General features: G+C 42.5%; 1 protein-coding gene across 1 annotated transcript in view; it reads left to right on the forward strand.

Moving 5' to 3' along the window:
* Positions 1-6080: 6080 nt before the first annotated feature.
* baz2ba (bromodomain adjacent to zinc finger domain, 2Ba) overlaps positions 6081-26637 on the forward strand; it is a 68100-nt gene continuing 47543 nt past the window's right edge. The window contains 2 exon segments of the mRNA XM_051937464.1: positions 6081-6103; positions 17963-18005. The gene's annotated coding sequence lies outside the window, so the exon portion shown is untranslated.

Below are 26637 nucleotides of genomic sequence, written 5' to 3' on the forward strand. Positions count from 1 at the left end.
ATACACACAGTTTTTTGTTAAGTAAGACGTGCTTCACATGTGATCATGTGTGGGTGTGAAAAACACTTTGGGAGGCTCATAGATTTATTTAGGCATGAAAATATGTCAGATAGTAGCAATTTCATTTCTGCTGTATTTCATCCTGTAGCTACAGTACGGATGTATGTCACAACAGTGGTATTTTTTTTATATCGAAGCATTCCATTATCTTGATGTGTTTCAAGGCATTTAAGAAAATGAAACACTTTCATATATTGTTCTCTTACTATGCTTGAACTAAACTCAGCCTGCTGTAATAACCGTAATCCCTCCACACAAACGCTCGCTACACTTTTATTTCATGTGTCTCTTTTCTATCTTCTCAAATTGAATGTAAGAATAAGACAAACAAAGCTCTGAGAAGTTTCTCTTTTATTAAAACTAAACTTTCTTCAGCCGACAAGGAACTGCTAAATTTCACAATGTAGAAAAAAAATCTGAGTCAGTTGGCTGTTTCAACATACTTTTGCAACAGTAGAATCAGTTGGTAGACCTACTACACACTCAAGACTGTTATTTTAATCATGATGACTGCAGGCCTTCCTTTATTTATCTCCACAATTCACCAACTGTTTCTTATTGCATGCATAATTTGAGCCAAAGTCTTATTCAGTGAAAGTGTTAAAGTCTGCCTCACATGAGTTTAGCTTGTCCATATTAAATACTAATCATGTCGCACAAAGCACAGTTTCAGTGTAGTTGCGAGTTCCACTACATTGTTTTTACTTGCTTTGATCCAGATTTTCAGGAAACTCTGCGAAATCAAACTTGTCAAAGTCACTGCTTGAAAAGAAAAGAAAAAAAAAACAAAGCATTCTGCCTGCAGAAACTCAACATTGTTAAATCTATGACTGATTTTGCCGACAATGATGTCTCTCAATATGAGCGGAGAGCCTCCAGTGGATTAGCATTTGAGTGGAATTTCATGAAAGGTAGCCTTACCTTTGCATTACAAATCACTTGTGGGTGACTTCAGTGGAATTACAATAATTTTCTGACCATACATTATTCAAGGAATGTTTGTGGATTTCTAACAGACGGTGTAAACTTTGTCGCAAGTAAATTAAACATAAAACAAACTGTGTCACAAATGCGCTAAAGTAATAACTACTATCGCACGTTCTATGTGGGTCAGAGAACAGAGAGGAAAGTAGTGAATTCTCAGCTACGATAATAGAACACAAGGTACGCCAGTCACTTATCCATCAATGTACACTCCACTGTCACAGATATAGCTATCTGCTGTGGACAGAAATCAAAGCTAAGTTATATGTAAACTAAAGCAATGCACTGAAGCTTGAAATTCCTTCAACTGTGAAAGTCATTTCCCTTGAAAAATCCCCTCATCTGTCACCAAACGCAGAAAACAAGAGAAATTGCTCATATGCAGAATGTAAGTAACATCACTTTCGCGGTCTACATCTATTTTTCTTTCTTTGTGTCATTATTGCTCCTATGAATGGTGAAAATGTTGTGCTACTTTATCTGAAGTTGATTAAATTATAAAACTAAGTGCACAGTTAACTGCAGTTAGCTGTATTTAACAGCAGGGCTCCTCCAGGGTGATACTCATATGGACTCAAAGGAAAATACTAGGTTGATTACCTTCGCTAAACCCCTGCACTTAGGCGCAGATTTAGCAAATGGAAAATCTGCTGACATTTTGTGTGGTGTGTGTACACACTGACGTGGGCAAAGATGTTTTTATTTGATTCAAGGTCATTTGGCTTTGCTCAGGTTGGGGTGACATTTGCTTGTGATCTCATTCTTCATGGAGAGATGCATCACTGTGGGGCTGAGAGTTGTTTCTCCACTTTCCTGGCACAAATGACTCCTCATTCCCAGAAAAGCAACATACTAATGCTCTCTCTCTCTGTCTGTGTCTCCATCGGTCATACACTGACAACATGTGCACACAGACTGCATCTCCTCATTGAATGACAGTGTGAATGTACCTCATCAACGAATGAGTCACTCTACTACTCTGCTATTATGATGATTTCTCCCTTCTGTGTATTACATCATGCAACAGAGGGTTCTGCTCAGTTACATTCACCACAATAAACACCCTCCGAGTGAATTCATTTAAACTACGCAGGGGTTTATCAGTCAACCTTACACAGAAAACATTATTTGCTGGATCGTCCAAATCACTTTTTATCCCGTTAGTTCTGTATGCTTTAACTGAAAAAGTACAGGCTTTTTCTGAGCTGACAGTGAATCATAAGTGTGACATTAGGATGATTAAAAACAACAGTGTCGCAAAAACACTTGTAACATCCCTTAACCTGCTTCCTGTAGATGTCTCTGGGGTTGAAGGTCACGGATTAATGCATATTTCACGGTCACACTGATTCCCATATACCATTAGGCGTAGTTAGACTTTCAGAAAATCTGTGATGAACCAGTAAGGGATAGCAGGATACTAATCAATAACAGTGTTCATCTGGCGTAATTGCTGAATTTTATGTCAGCGAGAGAATATGAATGTTACTCGAGGCACACCAGTATTCTACATATAGCAGCCACAAATTGGTCCCTTGTGCTTTAATCACACAGGCAGTTCAAATCATTGACTTTTCAAATCATTACATCTCACAAGGCATTGTGTTCAGGACTACTGATGTATTGAAAGGATGCAACAAAGAGGAGATACTACATGGATGGCAAGAATAATTACAGTCCGGTTGCAGAGTTCTTGCATTAATCCAAAACAAAAGATTAAATTAAACTCAACTATTATAGCAGTGTAAGATGTCGGAGGCAGAGAGGAACAATAGCGCTTGACTCATTCTATACAGCAGAACATTGTCTTAATTTAATTTATTGGGTGTTTATTTAATACTTATTATGTAGGGCACAACAATAAGTGACGGCTAATTCAATTGCATAAAAAGACATCCTTAGGCCACTTTTTCTTGTGTGTGAACACTATTTTAAGCTCCATTTATGGAGTTCAAATTAAACATCTTAGAGTTGCTGGAAGCTTCTTGTGTTAATGGAATCCCACATAGTGGATTGTGTGGGGAAGAGAGCAGATGAATCTGTATTCCCTGAATGTGTCTGGACAAAAATCAATAAATGCAAGCACAGCTCCTCGCTTCTGATGGCTGTCCCTGTCTTTGCATGGTGGACTAATAGAAAAATAATAATTAAATTTAAATCACCAGATTAATTTGTTTTCCATCAGTCTCAGGAGAGATCCTCTTTTTTTCTTGTTTCTTTAGTGGCTCATTATACTTTCTAATCAAGACAAAAAAAAGTCCCTCTTTTAGACAGACATGCTGTCTCCCTTCCCCCTTCTCTTCCCTGTGGTGTGCTTTCTCGCATTGCAGTCATTGTGCTGGCACTTATTATGTTACAAATGACCGAGGTACGGCAGGCATTCTCAGTGTGCATGCAAAGAGGGTCCACCCTTCTATGCTACTAGCGCCTTCTCCTAATGACGATGCTCAGAGTGCCCCCCGACGCCGCCCCATGCAGCCCCCCCCCTCCATTCCCGCCCCCATGTGCTCTCTTTAATGAAGATTCTCCAATGCAATTAAAAATCCTTGCTTCTTGCTGCTACTGTATGACAAACAGAGCCACTGTCATTCCTCATGGCCTGTCATTCCTGCTACAAGAGGCGGAGGAGATGGAGAAATACACCAGGGTGCCAGTGGCTAGAGAGACTGATAGAGAGGATTTTGTGTATATGTGCGTGTGTCTGCCTCTGTGTGTGTGTGTGCGTTTGAAGAAGAGCAAAACCCCCCATCTCAACAGGTAATGGAAAGGGGCAGAGAGAAAAATCAATGACCAAAGAACATGGAGAGCAAGCTTATAAAATGGCTTTAACTGCGCGCCACAAGCCGAATAAGGGGCTCCGTGTCCGTCCATGCAAACTCTGATGATCACAAATGTTTCACCCGCTTTTCTTTCTTTCTTTATTAATTACACATTTAAAAAATGACAGATTTCTGAGTAACATTAGGGTGACACTTTTGGATGTTGTGACATAACAGCATAGAGAAAGAGAGTGAGGGAGAGAAATCCGGATACATTTATGGTCATTTATAATGTTTATGAAGCATTAATATGAATGTGCCCGTAAACCAACACTCCATCACTCCGCTAACAATGAGTTCATTGTTTGTGTTTGATTTATGAGGTGTCTATAAAGTAACAGTGAACAGTTTGTTAATCCAGTATAATACTTGTTAAAATGGATACAACCAGTGGTGATGTGACATGCAGAGACACACCAGTTGGCTCGGGGGCTCCGTGACCCATCCTCATCCTCATCAGGGTGGGGCAAATAAGAACAGTTGCCCACTCCATCTGCAAAAAAAAAAAAAAGCTCCCCAGCACCACCACCACCACCACCACCCCACCCCCTTGTTGTTTTCCAGTTGAATGAAATAATCTTCCCCCGTCTGGAAACCCAGTCTGGGTCAGAGGGCCTGCGTTCAGCCTGTTGCTTATTGTGTGTTCAGAAGAGGAGGTAAAGCATACAATTAGGCACAGATGGCTGTCTTTGCCAGGCAATGTATTGATCCTATCCCGAAGAAGAGCTGTCCCATTTCTGGGTTTTGTTTTTTCGGCAAGTGCCTTGTAATTTAGAGCCTGATTTGTGTTTGTTTGATCACGTATCATCGCCGTTTGGTCAGTTATTAGTCGAAGACATGAGGAATTATAGATATATAGATGGATAGATGGACGTAAAGGAATCAGTGTGTCCAGTAGCATCATACTTTTTTAGTGTGATGTTTTTATTTCCTGTACATGTATACTATTGAGCTTATTGGAATAGGGGAAAACACAAACTAGATAGATAGATAGATAGATAGATAGATAGTGTGTCCAGTAGTATGATGCTTTTTGACTGTGATGTTTTTATTTACTGTAAATTTATTTATGCTATTGAGCTTATAGAAAGAGGGGAAACCACAAACTAGATAGACAGACAGATAGATAGCCTTTTAAAACTACATCCAGTCTTCACTTTCAACTGGAGATGAAATAATTAGTCAAATAGACTAATCGATTAATTGACTGACTGAAAATTAACCAACAACTACCCATTTAGAGGATTCTTTGATCATCACATCTTGAAAAAAAGAATGAAATTGCAAAAAAAAAAAAAAATCGTCTGGTTGCAGGTTATTCTTAGTAAGAAATGCAACTTTATTCATATTGCATCCAAAAAATATGATTGGGCAACTTTTTGGATTTTATGCTTTTATTATTTAAAAAAATATCCAAACTATAATGTAATTATCAATCAAAAATGTTAGGCCATTAAAAAGTTATTGTTATTTATTTATTTATTTATGTATTTTGCACATATTAAATTGTTATGAAGGCTGTTTGTTTTACTTGCGTGTTTGCATTTGTTTACATCACCGTCCGATAACATATGATGCCACCGTGAGCAACACGACAAATAAAGTTATCCTGTCGGAGCTGCGCAGCTTTAATGACAATGTCGCATTTTTAAAGTAATAACGGTCAATTACCAGCACACTGTCTCCTCGCTTCTTCTTCTTCTTCTTTTTTTTTACTACGGCCGCTGCACAAATAATAAGTTTTCTTTGTGTGGCAGTAGTGAGCTGACGTCAGGTCGGTTCCTTGAAGTGGAGCTGAATAAACCTTGAGAAGAGTCTCCTTCAATCTGCTGTTAGTAACTAACACACACACACTCACACACCGAGACTCAATTACTGCCCAATTCCCTTCTTTATCATTCGTCCCCGACCTCTTTCATAACCAAAACCGACCAAGGAGAAAAAAGAGGCGAGAAGGAAGACCGATCCGAAGTGTTAGTTGAACTAAAAAAAAACTTAAAAAAAAAACCCACGCTGGAAATAAAGTAAAGTGTCGAAACTGAAAAAAAGGTAAGTGTTTTATATTTCACTGGCTGCTGTTTTCGCCCCATCACAGAAAAGAACAAGCGATGAGCTGCGTGGTAGCTTTGGCTTTGAGTTTTTTTCCTTGTGTTTTATGTCAAAAAAGCTGCTTTGTATAGTTTCTTGCTTTCTCGCCGCGATGTATTTCGATCAGTCGCCGTGTCCCGGAGTCGTTAGCGGTACGTTTGGTGGAAGTTTTACCTGTTTATTAGCGAAAAGAAGCCCAGTGTATGTTCTTTACCTTCTTCTTCTGAGTGGTGACCTGATAGTAGGGAATCGTCTTTGTGTCCCTCTCTTTCCTTTCCTGTCTTTCGCTCGGTTCGTTTGATAACTTGTTTTTATCGTCGAGGAATTTAACTTTTGGTGAGAAACGAGTGCTTGTCGGGTGTTGTTTGTTCACCGTGGAAATGTGCAGTTTGTTAATTTCTCTTTCTTCGGTGCGTATTTATCGGCGTAACCGTCAAGCCAGTAGGGGGGTAAGAACTGCGATAGCACCGGACTGCCGTTGGTCCGTCCGTTAAAAGAAATGCATCCAGTTTTAACAAGTCCCTCGACGCGAAATCGCAAAAAAGGACACAATTAGTGACAAATACATAAATATCCCCACCTTTTCGGTTTGGATTAACTTTTATAATACTGTTGTTGTTTTATTTATTCCGTTCCCCACAACGGGTCAGTGTTGCTAGCCTGGCCAGCCTGCCGGGGGAAGAGGGAGCTCTGCTATCGCGGTCGCTTCCTCAAACCGAGCAGGCGAAGCTAGCAAGCAGCAGCAGCCCTCTTGGCCGAGTTGTTGAAATTTATCCCTTTGTGTATATTACAATATCCTCCATTTTTCCCCCCCTGCCCCTTCCAAAACAACAAGCCTCTCGCCATCTTGGTTGTTTTAAAATTCGTCCCTCAAGCACCCCTTTTACCTTTTTCTCCCCCTTCTCTCCCTCTTGTTCTTCTTCTTCTCTCGCACATACAAACGCACGGACTACTTTAAAAGGGAATGGATCCACGTTTTTTTTTTCTCTCTTTCTCAAGTTTTACCAAAAGTTTTAGACTCGTTCGAGAGAGGGAGAAAAAAAACAACAACATTGAGACGGTGGTTCGCGTCCTGTGTGTGGTTTCGGGAGGAATTTTTTCTTAGATTGTGTATCTCAAAGAGGGATGTTTGTGGTCGCTTTAAAAAAAAAGAGCAAATATAAAGTGACGTGTTGTTGTGTGTCAAGATATTGTGCTTTTCTCAGAAGAGAAAGAGAGACAGGTGGACATGAGTGGATGCAGATAAAGAGGCAGTTTGTGCTATTTTAAGCGAATATTGTTGGTAAATGTTGCAACTAAACATGAATGAATGAATGAAGGAGGAGTGAAGGAAGGAAGTAAGGAAAGATATTAGGCCTAATTAGCGAGACTCATGTTAAAGGGAGAACAGTCAAAATGAAATTTAACTGCATGTCACTGCCAAATAACCGTGATTAGACACCCTTTGAATCGCAAAAGATGTTGGAGATAATGGGATTGTGAGAAGGTTGCCACCCTTTAATGAAACATTCATTGGTAACTGGTGAAATTGTTGGGTTTATGCAAAGTTGAGTCAATGTATGACGGATGGATTTGCCAGATTGACAAGTTTTAGAACGTGCACCTCCTCACATGCATCACTCTCATCATAACATGCACAGCTTGGATCACCCCTGACTGAGCTGTGATACTTGTTTTCAACAGTTTAGACAGGAGACTGAGGGGAAAAAAAAGAAACGGTGCCCCTCATTTAATTTCTGCTGTGAAAAAGGTGTTATTTCTTAGCTCACATGTATGTGCTCTGTCCCTCACAGTTGCAATTTTGATCTCACTTCCCTCCCCGCGTCCTGTAAGCAGTTTAAGAAAGAGGAGGGGAAAGGAAAACAAACTGAACAAATGCTTTGAAATGGAAAATCTGATCATTTCACCTCCCACCTCTTTTGTTTGCCCGTTTATTGCTGCAAAGCTGGAGTGCAGAGGAGCAGATGTTTAGCCAAACATGAAGGCGCGGTGCCTCTGTCCTTATGGGGATGGCTCTCCCTCCTCTCACTGCTGATGCATCGACATGACAGCTGCTTGATTTCATGGAGCTGCTAAGAAGCCATTAGCGGTATCAGTGAATTGAAACGGAACAGTGTCTCCCAGTTTCTAGCACTATTACAACTGTCTATTGTTAGCGTCATTTTGTGCAGATTTGTTTGAATATGTGTGCGCCTGTACGTGCACTCATGTGAATGTGTGTGTGTGTGTGCGCGTGCAAGTGCTGCAGCTGAACATACAAACCGACAAGAAGTGCTAATATATTTGTGCAGTGTGTTTTCCCATAATTTGAGAGAGAGGGAGTAAGAGCAAAAGTGAAAAAAGGGGAACAAATCTGTCAGAGTTTGTTTGCCATGTTGGTTGGAAATGAAAGCACACTGTGCTACCTCAAGCACACTCAAATCAGAGATGTCTCTCCTTGCCAGGCCAAGAAAAAAAAGTCAACTCTCGACTGGAGTTTTATTCTCTCTCTCTGTCTCTGCTTCTCTTTTTCCTCTCTCAAATTGGAACTGTTGTTTTTGAAGAGATAAAGGAGGACTTCCGCTTGACTTGAACATTCAGGAATTAAGGATAGACATAGTTAAGCCCTATTTGCATGTCTACCAAAGTCACAGCAAACGGTTGCTATTGACTAAGCTGATTAGGTGAAATTAGGTTCACGAGCTCTGTGTCTGGGGGTGCTGAATCTGACAGAACTTGGACAGCTTTTGAGAAGACAATCCCATGTGCACACAAGGCTGTATTCTCTATAATCCTTGACTATTGAATATGGGGCTATCTTCTTTTTTTTTCTGGAGGAAACCCATAGTTTGTGTTCTACTGAATGAAGTGAAGTGAGATTTATTAGGAGTGCATGATATATTGATCAAGTCATCAGTATGAGGCAGCGCTTGCTTAAAAATGTATTACGATGTCGCTTCATTTTGGCATCAAAAACATTTTCAGTGTATAGGTCGTATGAATGATATACCAGATAATTACAAATTCATAAGTGTGCACTTTAATTGATTTTCACTATTACACACTATGTCTCTGAAACGTGACATTAGCTAGCTGGCTTTGAAGCTCCAAAGCTAATATACTGGTTTATCCTCTATGTTTAAAAACTTATGTCATGACTGAATAGAGCTCAGTCAGTTTCAGATTGTGATATTCCCTTCAACTTTTAGCATTTGTGGCAAACATGCAGCAGTCCACACTGGGGCTGTCCTACCATGAACAGAAAAATTGCAAGAGCAAAGTAAATGCTTTACCATAATATACAAAACGTGTGCCCATCCCCTTGCTTGGTTGCAGAAACCTTAAACCTGAGCTGTTTTGTCTTAAATCAGGACAGAAAATGAGACGTGCACATGCATATTTATGGCAATACTGGCAAAAATGAGCCTGATTTCAGTATTGCATTTTCCTTACAGTGACTTTGTCGCTGATTAAGCCTATCACTGATTGTAGGGCTCAACCCTGAGCTAGAGTATGTTCTGTGTCTTCTATGAGACAAGATATGTCATAATGTGGCTGATGTGTCCTGTAGGCATGGCGACAAAGGGCTGGATTGATAATGCCAGAGGAATTAAACTTTTGCCTTATAATGCACATACAAATGCCTATACCTAAGATACATTTTATAGTCTATATAAAGTGCTTGAGTGTCAGTCTGTGAATAACTCCCGAGCTAAATATTTCATGGCATTGATGTCAGTGTGTTATATTTAGTCAGAGATTAATAAGACCTCCAAACAATCTATTGATAATAATGGCCATCTGGGAGCCCTGTCAAATCTCTGCATGCTAGTGCTGACACAGAGCTGTGAAGTTCAGGGAGGAAGTAGAGGTCTGTTCTGTGTTAACCAAAATCATTCAAAAACTAATGGTAGGCTGGTCACATTTTCTTCCTCCTTCTTTCTATGCGTTATTAGAATATGAATGTTCAAGCACGCACACAAACAGAAAACAGTAATGACAGATGAAATAATGTTACTGAGAAATTGAGGACTTTAACAAATGTTTTTGACGTAGACATTAATCCCATAAGGGCTAATGGTCTTTTGAGGAGAAGCCGCATTTTAGCAAAAGCCCTAAAAGCCTCCAGGCATTAGATTGATAATGCGTCTTATTGTTACAGATCAAATTGGCACTGCTCTGTCTTGGTCCACTGTTTTGTGCTGTGTGCTGCAGGCCCATGCAGGCAGCTCCCTTATTGATACGTGTTTACATGGCCTTGCAGGTTAATGTCCTCTCAGCTGGAAAGTTGGTTAGCTCTCAGATGATCTACCTAACCTTATGTTACCTTGCTATTTTGGTAACACTGCATGTTCACTGAATGTCCTGATAATCATCAGGGTACACAAATAATTGTCTAAAGTGCATGCTTGGTGACAGCTGCATTAAATGTGAACCTTTTCAAAAAACTGTGGCCGTCTTTGACCGGAGTTGTCTGTATCCATCCGTATGGCGAGAAAATGCGTCTGAAAATTAAGCTAATGAGATGGGGCACATATGCCTCCCGTTGTAGAAGCAAGAAAACAATCTCAGCTGTTAATTAAGACCAAACAAATCGACACCTATTTCACTTTTCTCTGCATTTCTGTGTGGATTACATATGGTGGATTAATTACCAAACAATAAGCAGTGTAAAGTGCAAGTGGGTCACCCCGTGTTGACTTTCAGGAGACAGAAGACAGAGCGGCCAAATTTGGGAGGGAAAGGCGATAAGCTGCTTCTTTGCTGTTCGTCCCCTGGGCCTCTATTTATCATTCAATGTGAGAATTTCCTTGATGAAAGTCAAGGTTGTTTGTGCATGCTCTGTCTCGTTGGGATGCCTGTTTTTCCACCAGCAAGGTGAAAAGGTTGATTTTCCCCTCCAAAGAGATGCCTTGTTTGGAAAGTCCAGGCTAGTTTCTTTTAATGAAGTCTCAAAAGGTCCTGATGATTTTTCCACTTCAGGGCTGTTTTTGTTTTGTACATTAGTGTGGAGGTGAAAATACAGATGTACCTCATGTTTTGTGGAGCCGTAGAACAGCAAGCATGCGAGTCCTCATAATTCACTGTTTGTCTCTATCACTTATTCATGTGGTAAAGACACAGCAAAGAAGGTTATCACTTTATGTGAGCTGAAAGCATCCATTTAATGTGGCCTTTATGAAACATAAGAGTGACAAAACAAAAAATAAAATAAAAAAAAACATGGCAGCATTATGAAAGCATTTATTTTCTTGAAAAGAAATCACATTTGGCTTCATGAAATAGAGACATTCAGGGTCTCTTAGCATTAGCTGAACTTGGCTGGATTGGAACAGCGTAAACATGATGGGATTTTATTTTCCTGACAAAGCCACGCAAAGATGTTTTCTGTCGTTTTCTCTCGTCCACATCCATCTTGTCTGTGTTCTCAACATTTTGTTTCAACGGCAACTTGATTGTGGAATTGGCAGTGACGTCTGGAAAAGCTGCTATTTAGTTTGATGTTTACCACACCTTGACATTCTCAATCTGTAGCAGAGGGCCAGTATTTACACATTTCTCTAGCATTCTCCCATGCTGACTGCGCTCAGATGGGGAAAACTGGGAGTGGAAAAGAAATAGGAAGAAGGTTTTGGATGTCGGAATGGGAATGATATTGGTTTCTCTATTGGTGTGCCTCCTGGGTCAGTGGGGTTCTTGATGATACTATAGAATAGCTTGTAGCAGGCAGGGGAGCTGTGAGCCTGGGTGGGTGTTAAGATGCACGTAAACACACAGACACACACAAGCATCCTGACACACACACACACTTGCTGTCAGAACGCAGGCATTTATGCATAGGGACAGGACACGCACACACTCACATGCACACAGGCGTATACACACAAATGCATGAGATTGTGCCTCGACAGCCCCCATTTATTGATCTTCTTCAGCATTTAAAATCTGGTCACTGCTGCCACAAAGGCTTTTTATTTTAGCTGTGCTGGCAAAGCCTGCTCCGAGCTAAGCCAGAATTTAAAATATTTAACTCCTACGTAACGCCATGAGAAATGACAGGGATAGAGAAAACAAATAGGAAAGCAGTTTTGAGCCATGCCATAGCTATATGTGTATTTGTTCAGAACGACATTTTATGTAAAACACACTGATACAATCAGCTTTCACTGTGTAGACTGTGTAAGCGCTATGGTTTGGAGTAGAAATCTGCATGTACAGCACCTTTTCCTTCATAAAGGTTTTTGTGATTTGAATAGCATTCTGCTGAAAAAAAGTTGCAGAAAAGAAGTGGGCATTGACTCTGAATCTAACCTTACTTAGAACTGACCTACATGGCCTCACCTTGTTAGTGGCGCAGGCTGAAAATGCAAGCAGTCATTGGATTAGTCATTACTGGACCCGGGACAAGCTGCTGTTTTTAGCATTTTCAGGTTAAAAAGGGATACTCATGTGTAGAGGAGCAACTCAACGATGTCTAATCCGCAGAAGCCCTATAGCACGCACTCTTACACTAACTGTTATCTCTAAGTATAGCGTGTTTCTCTTTCTCTCTTATTACTGCACAGAAGGCAAAGTGTTTCTTTAAAAAAATGATTTCCCCTTTTTCTTCTTAGGAAACTGTCACAGTGTTCAGTTAGTCCCAGGTGGTGTGGAGGAAATGAACTGACTAGCGCCGTTCACACTCCATTTCGAAATAATTTGTCTCAAAAAGGTCAAAGCACATTTCAGTGATTTCAAAACGCTCCTACATTGTAGTGAAAATTTATATTGCATTAACAGCACTTATTAGAAACAGCGCCAGGCATCCAAATCACACGGGTTTCCTCATCCAGTTGAACCTGCTGCTGCTGCTGTTGTTGTTTTTCTCTTGTCCAGCTCTGAAAGCCTAGCCCCGCTCGGTCTGTGGCATTGTCCCGCTTTCCATCTCTCCGTCTGTCTCTCTCTCCCTCTGTCTGTCTGTCTCTCTCTCTCTCTCCCGCTCTCTTTCTGAACGATGACACTGAGAGACAGCTGTAACGTGAGACGCCTCTCGATCCTGGCAGGGGCTTCGAAAGCTGAGGCAGAAGGGAGGGAGAGGGCCTTTATCTGAGACTGGGGGCGCTGACCTCCCTCATTCCCCTTCTCTTTTTCTCCTCCTTTCTCTCCCTTGTCTCTGCGTCTGCCATCCTCCCCCCACCAACAGAAGCCAAGACTGCACTCTTTAAAAAAGTGTAATGAGAAAGCACTGTCTCCCCACAGAAACCTGATGAATGAAGCGGCGTGTGTTGTTCCTGTTTACACCATTTAAAGCTCCATGTGGCTTTTAGCGTCCCTCCATCTTTAGTCTGTGTCGGATGGATAAATTGTGTCGTCAAGGATTCACAGAATATAACGAGTGATGTTTGACTGACTTGTGTGTGTGTGATCAGTATAAGGCTGTTTTTTTGTGTGTGTGTGCATGTGTGTGTGGATGTAGATGGAAACATCCACACATCCCCTGGACTCTAGGCTATGGCTGCTAAATCCTCTGTGAGAGCTCCCGTGTGTAATCCAAACATTTAGAGCTAATTTAAGCATGCAAGCAGGAGCAGCATCCTTTAGGAAACAACAGCTCTCTCTCTCTCTCTCTCTCTCTCTCTCTCTCTCTCTCTCTCTCTCTCTCTCTCTCTCTCCAACCTCCACTGTGTGTGTGTTTGTGTGTGTGCATGTGTGTATTACCCATGTGTTTGTGTGTGCACGTCTTGTTGTCGCTGGAGGGAAATGAAAGCACTCAATCACTCACCTGTCAGAGTACTTCAAAATCTGTCCATAACACACACACACACACACACACACACACACACACACGCGCGCGCACGCACATACGGACACACATGGACACATATGTGCATACACACTTACCCCTGAGGGTTTGACAGGACTGGCCCTTTATTGACTCCCTTGATCAAGGAGACAGCAGATCCATTTAATAGATGCTCCACACACACAGGCACTGAAATCAAAGTGGATTCACATCTGCTCTCCACACAGCTCCACTGTATCCTTTTCCCCTTGTACAACAGAGCTGGTAGTCGTTTAAAAATTGTGGCTTTATCGGGTGTTGAATTAAATTCTGAAAGCCGACACTAATGGCTCATAATGTTTTTCGTTGCGAGATAGGCCAACGGTTTCCCTGTCGTAGTTGCGGTGTCGTCGCAGGCTCTGATTTGCGTCTGTGACACATTTTGTGTCGTCGTAGTCATGTTGTCATACGCGCCCAGTCTGGGTTATAGGCATGCTCTGTTGGCCCTGGCCCCTGTGCTCCCCAGTTGGCCATGTTTTGTGCTGAGTGTTTTGGAAGGCCAGTTAGCCAAGAGGGTGCTGGGAGGAGATGTGACAGCTGTGTTGGTCACGGCTGCTATGACCTTCACACGTCATCTTGATGGATCATCAAGGCTGTAACGATACGCTAAACCTGTTGTGTAGGCCTGTGCTCGCCTGATTATCCACTGGTGATGATCTGGTCGCATACTGTACTGATAGCGATATCAAAATGCAACTGTGGACAGTCACTGGCGAGGCCAGCGCGACTGCATAACCGAATGAGATTTGTCTTGCAAAAGGAAAAAGCAAGAAATGGAAGTGGATTGCCTAATGCAGCAATGGGCTCTCTGCCATTAGGAGAGAAGTTATCATTGCAACACAAAAACATGGATGCAAACACAGTCCACAATCAAGTCTGGTGTTTCATGTATATATATATATATATATATATTTTTTTCTACCTCTCACAAATGGATTGCACTAATGTTCTGAGCTTTTCTCCAGTCTCAAAGCGCTTTACTTCAGTGTGTGGTGTAACCCGTTCCCTTGAGATGCCACTTGCTCCATCAAGTCAAGGAAGAAATCATTTAGTGGAATGACAAACACACATATATTCACACAATCACACACACACACACACGCACACGCACAGCACCGGGAGGCTGGAGGGATTTGAATTGCACTTAGACAAACGTTTCTCACACAAGTTCTTTATTCCTCTGCTCGCTCCCTTCCCTGCCCTGAACATACACTTACTCACATACAAAAGTACTCGCACAGAGATTCCATTTTGTCAGCTTTCAGCCCCAGATCATGTAACGATAAAAGATGCTGCCCTGCAGTTAAACACTGCCAGTAAATCACAGGGCAAAGAAAGCTGGGAGAAGCACTTATTTTTAAGCAGCATGAGAGACCACACTGGGGAGGAGAGGGGGGGGGGAGGGGTTGAGGCAGATAGGGTAAGACAGAGAGAGAGAGAGAGAGAGAGGAAGAGAGAGCTTCTTTGTGCACTGTGTACTGGCATTGTGTGTGATGAAGAGATGAATCACTGCTATTTAGGGATTGGTTTCCTGCAACTGATTGTGTGACGACTCGGTGGCGGACAGACTGTCAAGACTTGCCTGTTTTGTTCTGGGGGCTTCAGGAAAATGTCTGCGGCCAAGTCTCACTAACTCACTCCCACAGGGCCCGGTGTGCCAGAGATCAACAGAGACAACAGAGACAAACACCTCACCAGCGTCGCTCTTCTAACAAGGCATGAAATATTAAAAAGCAAGGGATTTTAGGCCAATCTCAATATGTATATTTTCAGAGTACACTTGTTTTCCATGCTCAAAAACCAACAGAATTTTTTTTGTTAAAAAAGACTCTCATGAAACATGGTGTGACACCTTTCTTTCTTTCTTTCTTTCTTTCTTTCTTTCTTTCTTTCTTTCTTTCTTTCTTTCTTTCTTTCTTTCTTTCTTTCTTTCTTCACAAAAGTCTGACTCTTGTATTTAACCCTGTGCAGATGCCTGAGAGCTTCTGTATGAATCCTAAAGCAAAGTCAACATCTGTTTGGCTGAGGCAAAGGAGGTAGATTAGGGAAATCAAACAATTCAGAGAGAGTCAGTTGAGTTCGGTTGTACACTGTCCGTGTGCAAGCACGCCTGGAGTGTAAATGCAGGTAATTATAACTTTGCAGATAGTTCCTGGCTTTTGTTTGTTTTTGGCCTTTTAAGTTAATTAGATGGAAATTACTAAGTAGTGACAGCTATTTACTGTGTTACTCAGAAGATAATACATTCACTGCTGTAACTTAGGGCAGTTGTAACTTATATCGCTTTAAAGAACATGAATACAGGAATGTTTTTTCCTTGTATGATAGTTTGATCATTTCCATTTTATCCCTATTAAATATTTACTGATTTTGAAGTTTCATATATCATATTTTAACTAAACAATTATTTCACTAATTTAAGTGTTTGGATTGTCAGATGGACAGAATAAGTCATCTTGAATGTTTAAATGAGAATTTATTACCTCTTTTTTAATATTTTATGTGCCAAAAATCACAAGAAAAGATTAATCAGCGATGAAAATAATTGTTAGTTGCAGCTGATGTGATTTATGCAGACATTGCGGTTCAGTAAGACTTCAGGTGTTAAGTCTCAGGAAAGAAGTGTGTGAGTTTTTGATATTTTATCCATCTGCTATTGATGTAAAACTGGTAAGATCTTACAGTAAAATGAGGTTAATAGACTAACAGCCTGATTCTCAGTCAGGCAAATGATGGCAGACAGCACTGGCTTTCTTATCCAGTGTAATTCACCTGCCTCGTGGCTGGCAAATCATTTTCCGTGCTGAAGTCCTGTGAGCAGAGATCCTTTAATCATCCACTAATAGGCCTTTATGAAAAAGCTGAAGATGAATTCAGCCTACCTGGCTCTCTGTTATCATTATCACTGCGATGACTTATCAAAGTATTTGTGTGTGCCTGCAGTTTGTGCATGTGTGTGTTTGTCTGTCAGCTCAAGAGGGTAGATAATGAAGGGAACCATTACAGTTCGATCAGTTCGGTTATTATAAACACAGTCAGTCTAGGTGATTCCCGTTCAGTGATGAATGTGGCTGTAATGACAGATACGTGTTGCATTATGTGCCACAGACTTTGACAAGACTGGAGGGCATCTGGGAAGACAAAATCACTTAGGCTCACAATGCACCCGTTTCTTTTTTTTTTTTTTTACCATTTCAACAAATGACATTTACTGAAATGACTACAACTCTCCAGGAAAAACAACAACTTTCTAAAACAGAAATATATTATTGAAATATCTGACCACATCCGTGCTGATGAAGCATCCACTAGACTTGATTTTGTTGCTGCTGACCAGATGGATGTGTTTACTGACAACAAAACCTTGTTAGATCGCTTCCCACACACGCTGCAACACTGCTTGTGCGCTTGTGTGTGTGGAAATGCCTGTAAGACTCTGCTTCAGTGTGTCTGGGTGTGTGAGGAGGCTTTAAGTTTGTAGGTGCCGTATTTTGATACCACCTCACCATGCCGACACAAGTTGTAACTGACATGCCAGCTGAACATTCTTCTTCAGATGTTATTTTTATTGAGGAATAAGTTATATCAGCGGAAATGAAAGTTGTAAAATCCGTGTTTGCTCGCTGTTGTGTGATATACAAAGCAGGGTGGTGTCTGTTATGGTGAGCTGCTTAGATTAAGCTCAGGCTGTAAGTGCACAGGAGGGCCTTAGAGACAATGCATGAGAGATGGGCGTGAGAACGCTGGTAAGGCTTGGTTCTCTGCAAGAACTGTCTTGTGTTTAGGGAAAATATCCTCGCACTCAAAGCTCCAATGTCTAGATCCATTTCTAAAAAACAGGTTTTGCAAGAAAGGGCTCAGGGAGAAAGAGACTTTTGTGGGTGTGAATATCTTTCTGTGTGTGTGTGAGTGTAGACACAGCTGTGTTTCAGACGTCACTACATTTTCTGTTTGATGTGTCTGAAAACTAACACAATCCCAACCTGTGAAGCCGTAACTTTGGTCCACAGGTAGTTTTAGGGGCTTCAATCCCTTTTTCAGGCTGTCAAATGGAAAAAAAAAACTTTACAATTATCATAATACTGCATGTAATCTAATGATTTTACTGTCAAGTAAAACAAAGAATGCTGGAGACACATGTCATTCCGACGCCTCAGATTATATATTTAACCTGAACCACAGTGATCTTTTGTTTCTGCTTTTTCCTCAGGTGTTACAGCAGTTATGTCAAAGAGCTGAAGACATCTCTAACAGTGAGTACGCAGTACACCAAAGAGTTTTCACATCTCCTCTCTTTCTTGCTCCGTGCCCCTGATGTATGTTTGTGTGTTACAAAACACTTGATGCGTGACTTTTTAAAACATATTTTGTCACACACTTCTGCTTTTACAGTTTTTTTTTTTTGTACCACGCCAGAGCAAACTTGCAGACTCCTCCAGTTTCAGGCCTAATTTGATTTTCATTCATTCAGTGAAAGAGGATGTTTTTTTTCTCCCCCAATTAAATTTAACAAGAGCCCCTTGAAAAGCAGTTGTTATGATTACATTACAAATTCGGGGTTCATTCAATGAATCAAGCAATTAATTAGATTTCTCCCATTCTAATCAGAATATTTGTATGAAACGTACGTGCCTAATAAACATCCTTTGAGTTTGCTATCTGTTCAGGCCCAACACTGAATGTAAATGGTTGTTAACTGTGCCTGTCAGTGCTTCGAGGTTAGGATCTGGGATTGTGATTAGTTTTGTATGTGTCTGTGCAGCGTCAATCTCCTCCTTTCTCTGGCCCTCTCTTTCTTCCTTTCTTTTTCTCTCTGTTTTCTCACTGTTTGTGAGAGCAAGCTGTACTCAGGGGCGCGGCTGCGTCCTCAAGGCTTCACTTCACACACACCAAGGTGGCAGTTTATTGTTCCATACACAGACAATGACTTGCACTTTCTATCCTGCCTGACTTGATGGCCCTTTGCCTGCGAGTGTGTCACCAGATCAAATGGGATCTTTTAGAAGACGCTTTTCTTTTTTTTTTTTTTAACTCAATGCAGAGCTCAGGGAAACACTCGTTTTGCCCGTGCCTGTCTTTTTTAGCCTTGTGTGTTACCAGACCTGATTCTATCAAGTCCAACCGTTACTGCTTCATCTTTGGCTGTGAATGATACATTATATCCCCTGCAGGTTGGTGTGAGCTGGTTGTATCATTTGTGATAAGTATTGATGAGTCCTCTCCTGGGGAATCAATTTCGAGCGGGTGTAGCCTTGTAGCTCAACCCCCACAGCTGGCTGTTCCTAACTGGTGTCTTGGCTGCCTGACTCTTCCTGCAGCCCCATAGAGAACAAGCACAGCAGAGCACAGGGAAAGATGGAGCTCATCCAAACAGCCATGGTGTAATTAGCTGACATTTGTTGCTTGGAAGACAAGAGAAGGAAAAAGGAAAGAGCTGCTCAACTCAAACACCCAAAGGAATATGCAAATGTTGAGAGTGAGAGAAAATGAAAAAAAGACAGAGAAATGTGTCTGATGGCACGGAGATATAATTACATTACATTCACGTATGCACGCTTGTGTGTGTGTGTGTGTGTGTAATTGTGTGTGCTATGAACCCCTTGAACTTTAAGTGAGTATTTCTGTCAGTGTTTTGCCACCAGAAGGCACAAACCACTGGTCTACAGAAAAGGACTACTAAATATATTAGGATGAGAATGATGCTTTCTTTGCAAAGAGACAATATTCTTGTCTGCTGTTTGGCGCTCTTGTTTTGTGGAGCATGTCTTAAGGTATTCAACTACATCAGCTAGGCATTACACAACTGAGCTACCCATATGAAGCAGCCATCCACAACCGGGCTGATTCTCCGGTTCCAGGAAGGTTGTGCGTGTTTGCATGTCTTGTTTGTGTGCATGCATTTAAGAGGGATGAGGAGTGGGGAGGGGGTCTGCTGTAATGCATGTGAAATATCTGTACTTAAGCCAAGGTGCTGCGTGAAGGAGCAGCAATGCTTACGCAGCCCCATCTGCTTGATCCAAGCTTGAAATGCAATGCTTTTTAATGACAAAACACTGAGTGGCTGGGAGGTGTGCAAAAAAAAGAAAGAGGGAGGGAGTAAGTGAGTGAGGGTTTGTGTGTGTGTGTGTGTTGTGTGAGTGTGAAATAGAGAGGAATAAAGGGAGAGGGAGAAGGAGAGAGAAAAACATCTCGAAGGTCAGGAGCAGCGGGCGGCCGTAGGGGAGAGACACGTGAGACAGAGATAGTCTTGCGTCAGCCCCACAGCAGTCCGTTCTTTATGTGTGCGTGTGTGTCCTGTGGGGCCAGCATTTCCATCCGCATCCCACCGCGTGTTACAACGAAGTAGCATGCCGGTGTTTCTATTCTGAGAGCCTCAATCTGCAGGAACGGATAGATAAATAGATAGATGGATAGATAGATACTGTAGATAGATAGATAGATAGATAGATAGATAGATAGATACTGTAGATAGATAGATAGATAGATAGATAGATAGATAGATAGATGCACAAATGACTTGGAATTACTTCGCAGCACTCACTCATTGAGCTATAGATAATTTTTTACATGGCTCCTGTGACAGTGGAAGGGGAAATTACACCTTCTAGCCTGAGGGGAAAGAATTTGTGTGTCTCACTGCCTGTCACAAAACCTGAATAGGGTTTCATCAATCCCAGCAACTACTATCATTTTTCAGCTCTTATTCATGAGCCCTCTTTGTTTCTCACAGTGTCTTTTTCCCAGTGCCCTTTAAACTGGTGCTCTGTTAGATTGGGGAAGTGTTAGAGATAACGCCTAAACATTTAGTACTTTGTACTTGCCTCGGAGCTAAGATTGTTAAAAAGCTACAGCGAGATCTTCCCCGGGATAGGGAGCGGCGCAGATTCAACAGACACACTCCAGCATTAGTTTGAGCTTACCCATCCATGTCTTTGTGTCGCTTTCAATCTCACTCATGCTCTCTCCACACACAAACACCACACACACACACACACACACACACACACACACACACACACACACACACACACACGCACACACACACACACACAAACACTGACCCTTCTGCCTCTGTTGGCCCGCATGGTCTCAACAGGGTTCAATCCTGTAGCCAGACTTTTGATTCACCCCCACTGCCAAACAGCCTCTGCTCTCCTTGTCCCCATGAAGGGCTGCAGCGTGGGGCGAGGCTGCTCTTTTACAGACCCTTGTGCCATGAATCACTGCTTGCACCCAGGGAGCCTCAGTCCACTCAGGGGCTGCCTGCCTGGACCATAATGTGCATGGTCATGAGGGGGCCATTTTGAATGGAGCCCAGACAAAACAGGAGCTAAAGAAGCCAAGCTGTGAGCTTTCCCAGAGAGGGCAACAACAGGAGTGGTCTGTGTGTCTGCCTGTGTGTGTGTGTGTGTTTTAATGTGTTTGTTGTAGTAGAGGGGGAGATGTTGGACACACAGTGCTGAGTTTTGGGTGTCATAATGCAACATAATTGTATACCAGTAATTTATGAAACATTAGGAGCAGACCTTTAAACCCCATGCATCACAAACCTTTTAGCTGCATACAAACAGGATTGCAATTTGAGCTCCTTGGACTCGGCCCTAATGCCTGTTTCACTGTGATGATCCAGCCTTTGCCATCGCTTGCACTTACTTACCAATCTACCAATCACATCATGCTCACCCTTAGTAAAATGTTGGATCTAATACTTTATCTAATACTAATACTTTTTTTTGCTGAGCCAGTTAACAAATGCAGAGTTGTTGATGTTATGATGAATGTCATTTTACACCATGTCCATATATCAGCATGACATTGTTGCTGACTTTGCATCTGTCACATCGTTCGTTGAAGGTTGAAACTTGTTTGTATGTAGTTGTTTTACATTTTTTTGTTCATAGTCCCTGCTGGCTTTGCTATTGTGTTTCCTGGTTTTGCTTTCATTCTGAAGCTCAGCCAAGTGTATTAATATGACAATTAGTAATTGGTTATCATTAGTAGAATTATTATTAGCAAGCTGTTATTATTTTCTGTACTTGGTTTGTACATGCACGTCAGTGTTGCAAGGTTACTCTTTTATGGAGATAATTAAGTGGACCACACACACACACACACACACTTTCTGTCTCTCTCTCTCTCTCTCTCTCTCTCACACACACACACACACACAGTCACCCGACGCCAGCTGTTGCCCTATGAAAGCCTCCAGGTTTATTGGGTCTATCTGCTGCGTTTATGGCCAAACCACATCTCTTCATCTGTTTCTATTCCTTGGTCTCTGTCTCTGCCATGGCCCCTCGTCTCTTGACATCCTCTACAGCTTCCTGCCCCCTAACCCCCTCTTCTCCAGATCTTCTTTCCTCCTCCACAACTTCAAACACCCACACAGCAAACACATAGTCCGCTGATATGGACGCAGTTTGTGACTGTAATGCGTGCCTGTAGCTGGGAATAGTTTGTCCCTGCTGGGCCTGTGCGTCCCCGGGCCTGTCAGCCAGGCCAGGTTGTAACCTGGATACAGCTGCAGTCCAGAGGACCCATTAGCAGTGCCAGGAGGCCCCCAGCTCCCAGTGAGAGCTCATTACTGTTTCTGTGCAGTCACACTTCTTCTATGAAACACAGCAGTGTGCCTGGTGAAACTAGCCAGGACATTGAGCCTCAGGGAAACCATTACGGCTTGATTTGGAGTTCTGAGAGAGAGGGGAAGAGACAGAGAGAGAGGGTGAAGTTTCATGGAAAGAGGAGGACGAATACTAAGAATGATATTAATCATTAAACACATCCAGTTTCCCTGTACTTAACTGTGAGAGTGTGAGTATCTGTGTTTATTGGATTTGATGTGCTCTTTGTTCGGTGTGTGTATACAGTTGTGTGTTTTGTGTGTTCTCTGAGGCCCAGTTCAGCTGTCTGGTCTGGTGTGCAGATGGCTGAGTTGGGGCCTGCTGAATGAGATACCCTTTTTCTTTCCCCTGTCTCTCTATCTGCCCTTGTTTCCTTTCGTTTCCTTTCCTTTACTTTTGTTTCGTTTCCTTTCTTATTCTTTCTTTTCATTTCCTCCCCTCTCCACCTTTTTTTTCTGCTAGGTTTCATTTACCAGTTACATCCCTAGCTGCCTCCTCTCTTTCATCACTGCATCTGCTGAGGGCCATCTTGGGCAGAAGAGAGTTTTCCACCACTCTATTTTCTCTCTCCCTCCTTCTTTATGCGCCTCTCAGGGCTCAGTGCAGCAGCTATACGCGGTGGCTTTGGAATGAAATGTCTCTTAACCGAGCCATGTGCCCCGGAGCTACGGTAATTGCAGGTGAAATTCAGCTTCCTCTTTAAAATGCCATCTCTCATTTCCAGTTACCGGCCCCCTCCGTATCTCTCTCTCTCTCTCTTTCTCTGCCTCCCTCCCCTCCTGCCTCCCTCTCTCTCTCCCTCTGGCTGTCTTTCAGAGGCGTGTGAATCCCTCAGCCCCTGTCGCGTCTCTCTGCCCCAACAGACACTCCCACAATGCACAGCGCTGATGGTTGCACAGTGATATCAGCCATGCAGAGGAAAGGGAGGGCCGCTGCCTAGACACATACACATTCAATATGTGTGTGTGTTTGTGTGTTTGTGTGTGTGAAGAGAGAGAGTGCGGAGATAGTACGTGTGACAGAAACTGAAAGTGTGTGTTTTGTTTGTGAGTGGGAGACAATGAGCATATATATCCTTGTGTGTGCAAGAGGAAAAGTAATGTGTTTTGTTGTGTGTTTAAGTGTGTGTGTCTGTGTGTGTGTGTGTGTGTGTGTGCGTGTGTGTGTGTGTACAGCGTCAGCAAGGCGTGAGCTGTGTAGAGGTGACATCAAGGTGAACGCGGCGTGCAGAATGCTCTGCCGACTCGGGAGGCAGCAAATGGCTCTGTGGCAGATGGAGTCTTTGTCAGGGAAGAAAAATGGCAGCTCAAGAGCGTCAGAAAGACCCCCCCACCCCCCCATCCTCCCCCCACTCACTCACACACACACACACACACACACACACACACACACGCACACACGGATGCACGCACACACATACAGACACTACTTTCTGTCTGTCTCTGTGTCCTTTTTTTTTTGGTCACACACACAAAAACACATTCATAGTTGCAATGCATGCATGTACACACATACATACACACACACACACACACACAGACAAATGCACATACACATATTGACACACATACATCTCCTCCCCCACCCCCTTTCTCCCCTCCTTAGTGAGCTGGGCTGGCGGGCGGTGACCTTCCCCTGCTCAGAGGGTTCCCTGGCTGTTTGATCAATTATCCCTCTCCCATTGTTTACCAGGAAGCAGGAGTGGAGAGGAGAGGAGGCTCAAAATGGCCACTGTCAGGTGGAGGGATCCATTTCCCTGCCAGCGTGGGGGTGGGGGTTAGGGAGAGAGAGAGGGAGACAGAGAGACCAGAGCTGTGAAGCATGCTTAGAGGGAAGGGAGGAGCATGATTCCCTGGCAGTTGGGATGATATGACATTATACTGAAGGTACAGCTCTGACTGTGCTTAGCATTTGTAATGCTGACATCATCTGTTAAAGGGTGTTTGTCAGATGGCCAAACTTTGAGCAATCAAACATTAGTTGCCCCGATATACATCCCCGAAAGATCATGTTTTTTTCCCCAGCTGTTTGTCCGCAAAATCACTGCTGTGCACATTTCTGAAATGTATTGTCACGTCCATGTAGCGCTGCATACACACATGCATGTATGCATAATGCCACAGTACTGCAGGTACACTTCCTATTTTTAGCGTGGAGAAGTGGGGGGGGGGTACATACTCTAAAGGTCAGGTGGCATAGCAAAAAAAACGAGTGGGAACAAATGATGCACTAAGCGAATGACACTCTGAGGTCCTGCTTTAATATGTATGTATCGCAGGTTGATGGCTGATTTCATTAGCGCCTCTCATTGTTATGCATAGATTGTCCTCCTGCAGCAAAATGAATATTGTATTCACACACGCGCGCACACACACACACACACACACACACACACACGCACACACGCACACACACATACACACCCTCGCCCTCATACACACACACACACACACACACACACACACACACTCACACACACACAAAACAACTGCGATTTTCAGGGAATAGCCTACTGTATGTTTGAATCTTGCAGAGGACTTGAAGAAAAGGCTGATGTTTCCACAGGCTGTTATCTGTGTCGGCTATAATTAAAACAATTTACAGAGCTGTCATTTTAACACAGGTTTCTGCCGCTGCTGTGGACAATTCCTGTCAGGTAGTTGGTGTGATTATTTAGGGCTCCTTGTTGATAGCTGAGAAAATTAATTTCAAAACGGCAAAGAAGGACTATCATTGTTTAAATGGCTCGAGCAGAATAAGTCATGTCGGGCGTTTAGATTACGTCACTTCACTTTACCGAAATGTGTGTGTGTGAATAATATGTTGAGTGCTACCCCTTAGTTCACGTGGTTATGGGACAATATGCTCATCCCTCCACACAGTAAATACATAAGGGGAGTGTGTAAAAATGCCTGACCACCTCTTTGTAATCTTCCAAGATGACTGTGTTTCAGCAGGAATTCCAGTCCTTAGTGGGGCATGAGCAAATGTTCTTTGTAAGATATTAATAGCTATTGTGGGCGGAAAAGGAAAAAAAAAAACCTTCTGCATTTTTCCATATGTTTTGTAAGGAAACAGTCCAGATGGATTATCTCTTGGTCTGGAGCTTTCTCTTGCTTCAACTAGCTCAAATCCAAGTGGCGATGGACTTGCCAGACACACACATACACACACAGACACGCACACACCCATGTGCTCACACTCCTCCCGTCTGAAGTACAACAGACTATTACTGATTAACATGTCTAAACTCAGCCAGTTCAAAAAGCCGCTCTAATTCTTTTTCCATCTTGCACTCGTATGAATCATGGATGGTGTGCCAGTCTTTCTTCCTAGCATACCTCACGTTCCTTGCAGTCACTGAGATATGTTTGTCGCCTTCCTATTTGTTGCCTGAGAAACCATGTTGGCTTGTCTTCTCACATTTCACACTTGGTTTCATCCCCTTAACCCCTAATGCTCAGCGTGGATGGGCTGCCTGACCTCTTGAGTCATGGATGTTAGACTCATCGGCATCACAAGGGCCAGAGTTAGGCTTTATTTTGCCCAGTGATTGTAAGCGTGGACGGGAACAAACTTTCTTAAATCAAACCTGAAAAAAATCCACCGACACTCTTTGTGAACACATTTGTCATGTTTTTGTTGCAGATTTCAATACTATTTGTTGTCTGCTTTTGGATTTGAACATCTACACCAACAAAATTTCATAGTCTTTATAAGCCTCGTGGTCTCTAGTATTTGAAGATTAAGCATTTAGACTTAGACATTCACACTTGGCCTTGTACCTTTAATGCAGACAGACAAAGCAAAACACCCACACTCGCTTCTTCTTTTCGTGAGTTGGCACAAGCACACACAAACACACGCACACACATAGATGCATTATTTTGTGTGACAGGATGCCACATATTTGGAGTTTCACAGCGGGCTGGCATTCCAGGACAGCAAGGAAGAGATAATGTCAATGCGCTGCTGGTTAACTTACTGTTTTATCCTGTTTCTGGGCCACAAAGCGTGAAGGGTGTCTGTTTATGACACACGCATACCATGCACACACACACTCACATATACTTCCACAGACCACTTTGCCTCCCCCAGCCTGTTAGACTGCAACGGCTAAAAACAAATAAGTGACACAAGATACCCATAGAACTGGCTGCCAGCGTAGACAAAAGCTACGTACTTGTGTGAACACATCTGAGTTTTCTTTTTTGACACACGGTTTCTGGAACCAGGAAGTATGCCACAGTGACTGACAGGATGT

Source organism: Acanthochromis polyacanthus, chromosome 2, assembly GCF_021347895.1.
Source record: "Acanthochromis polyacanthus isolate Apoly-LR-REF ecotype Palm Island chromosome 2, KAUST_Apoly_ChrSc, whole genome shotgun sequence".
Lineage (NCBI taxonomy): Eukaryota > Metazoa > Chordata > Actinopteri > Pomacentridae > Acanthochromis > Acanthochromis polyacanthus.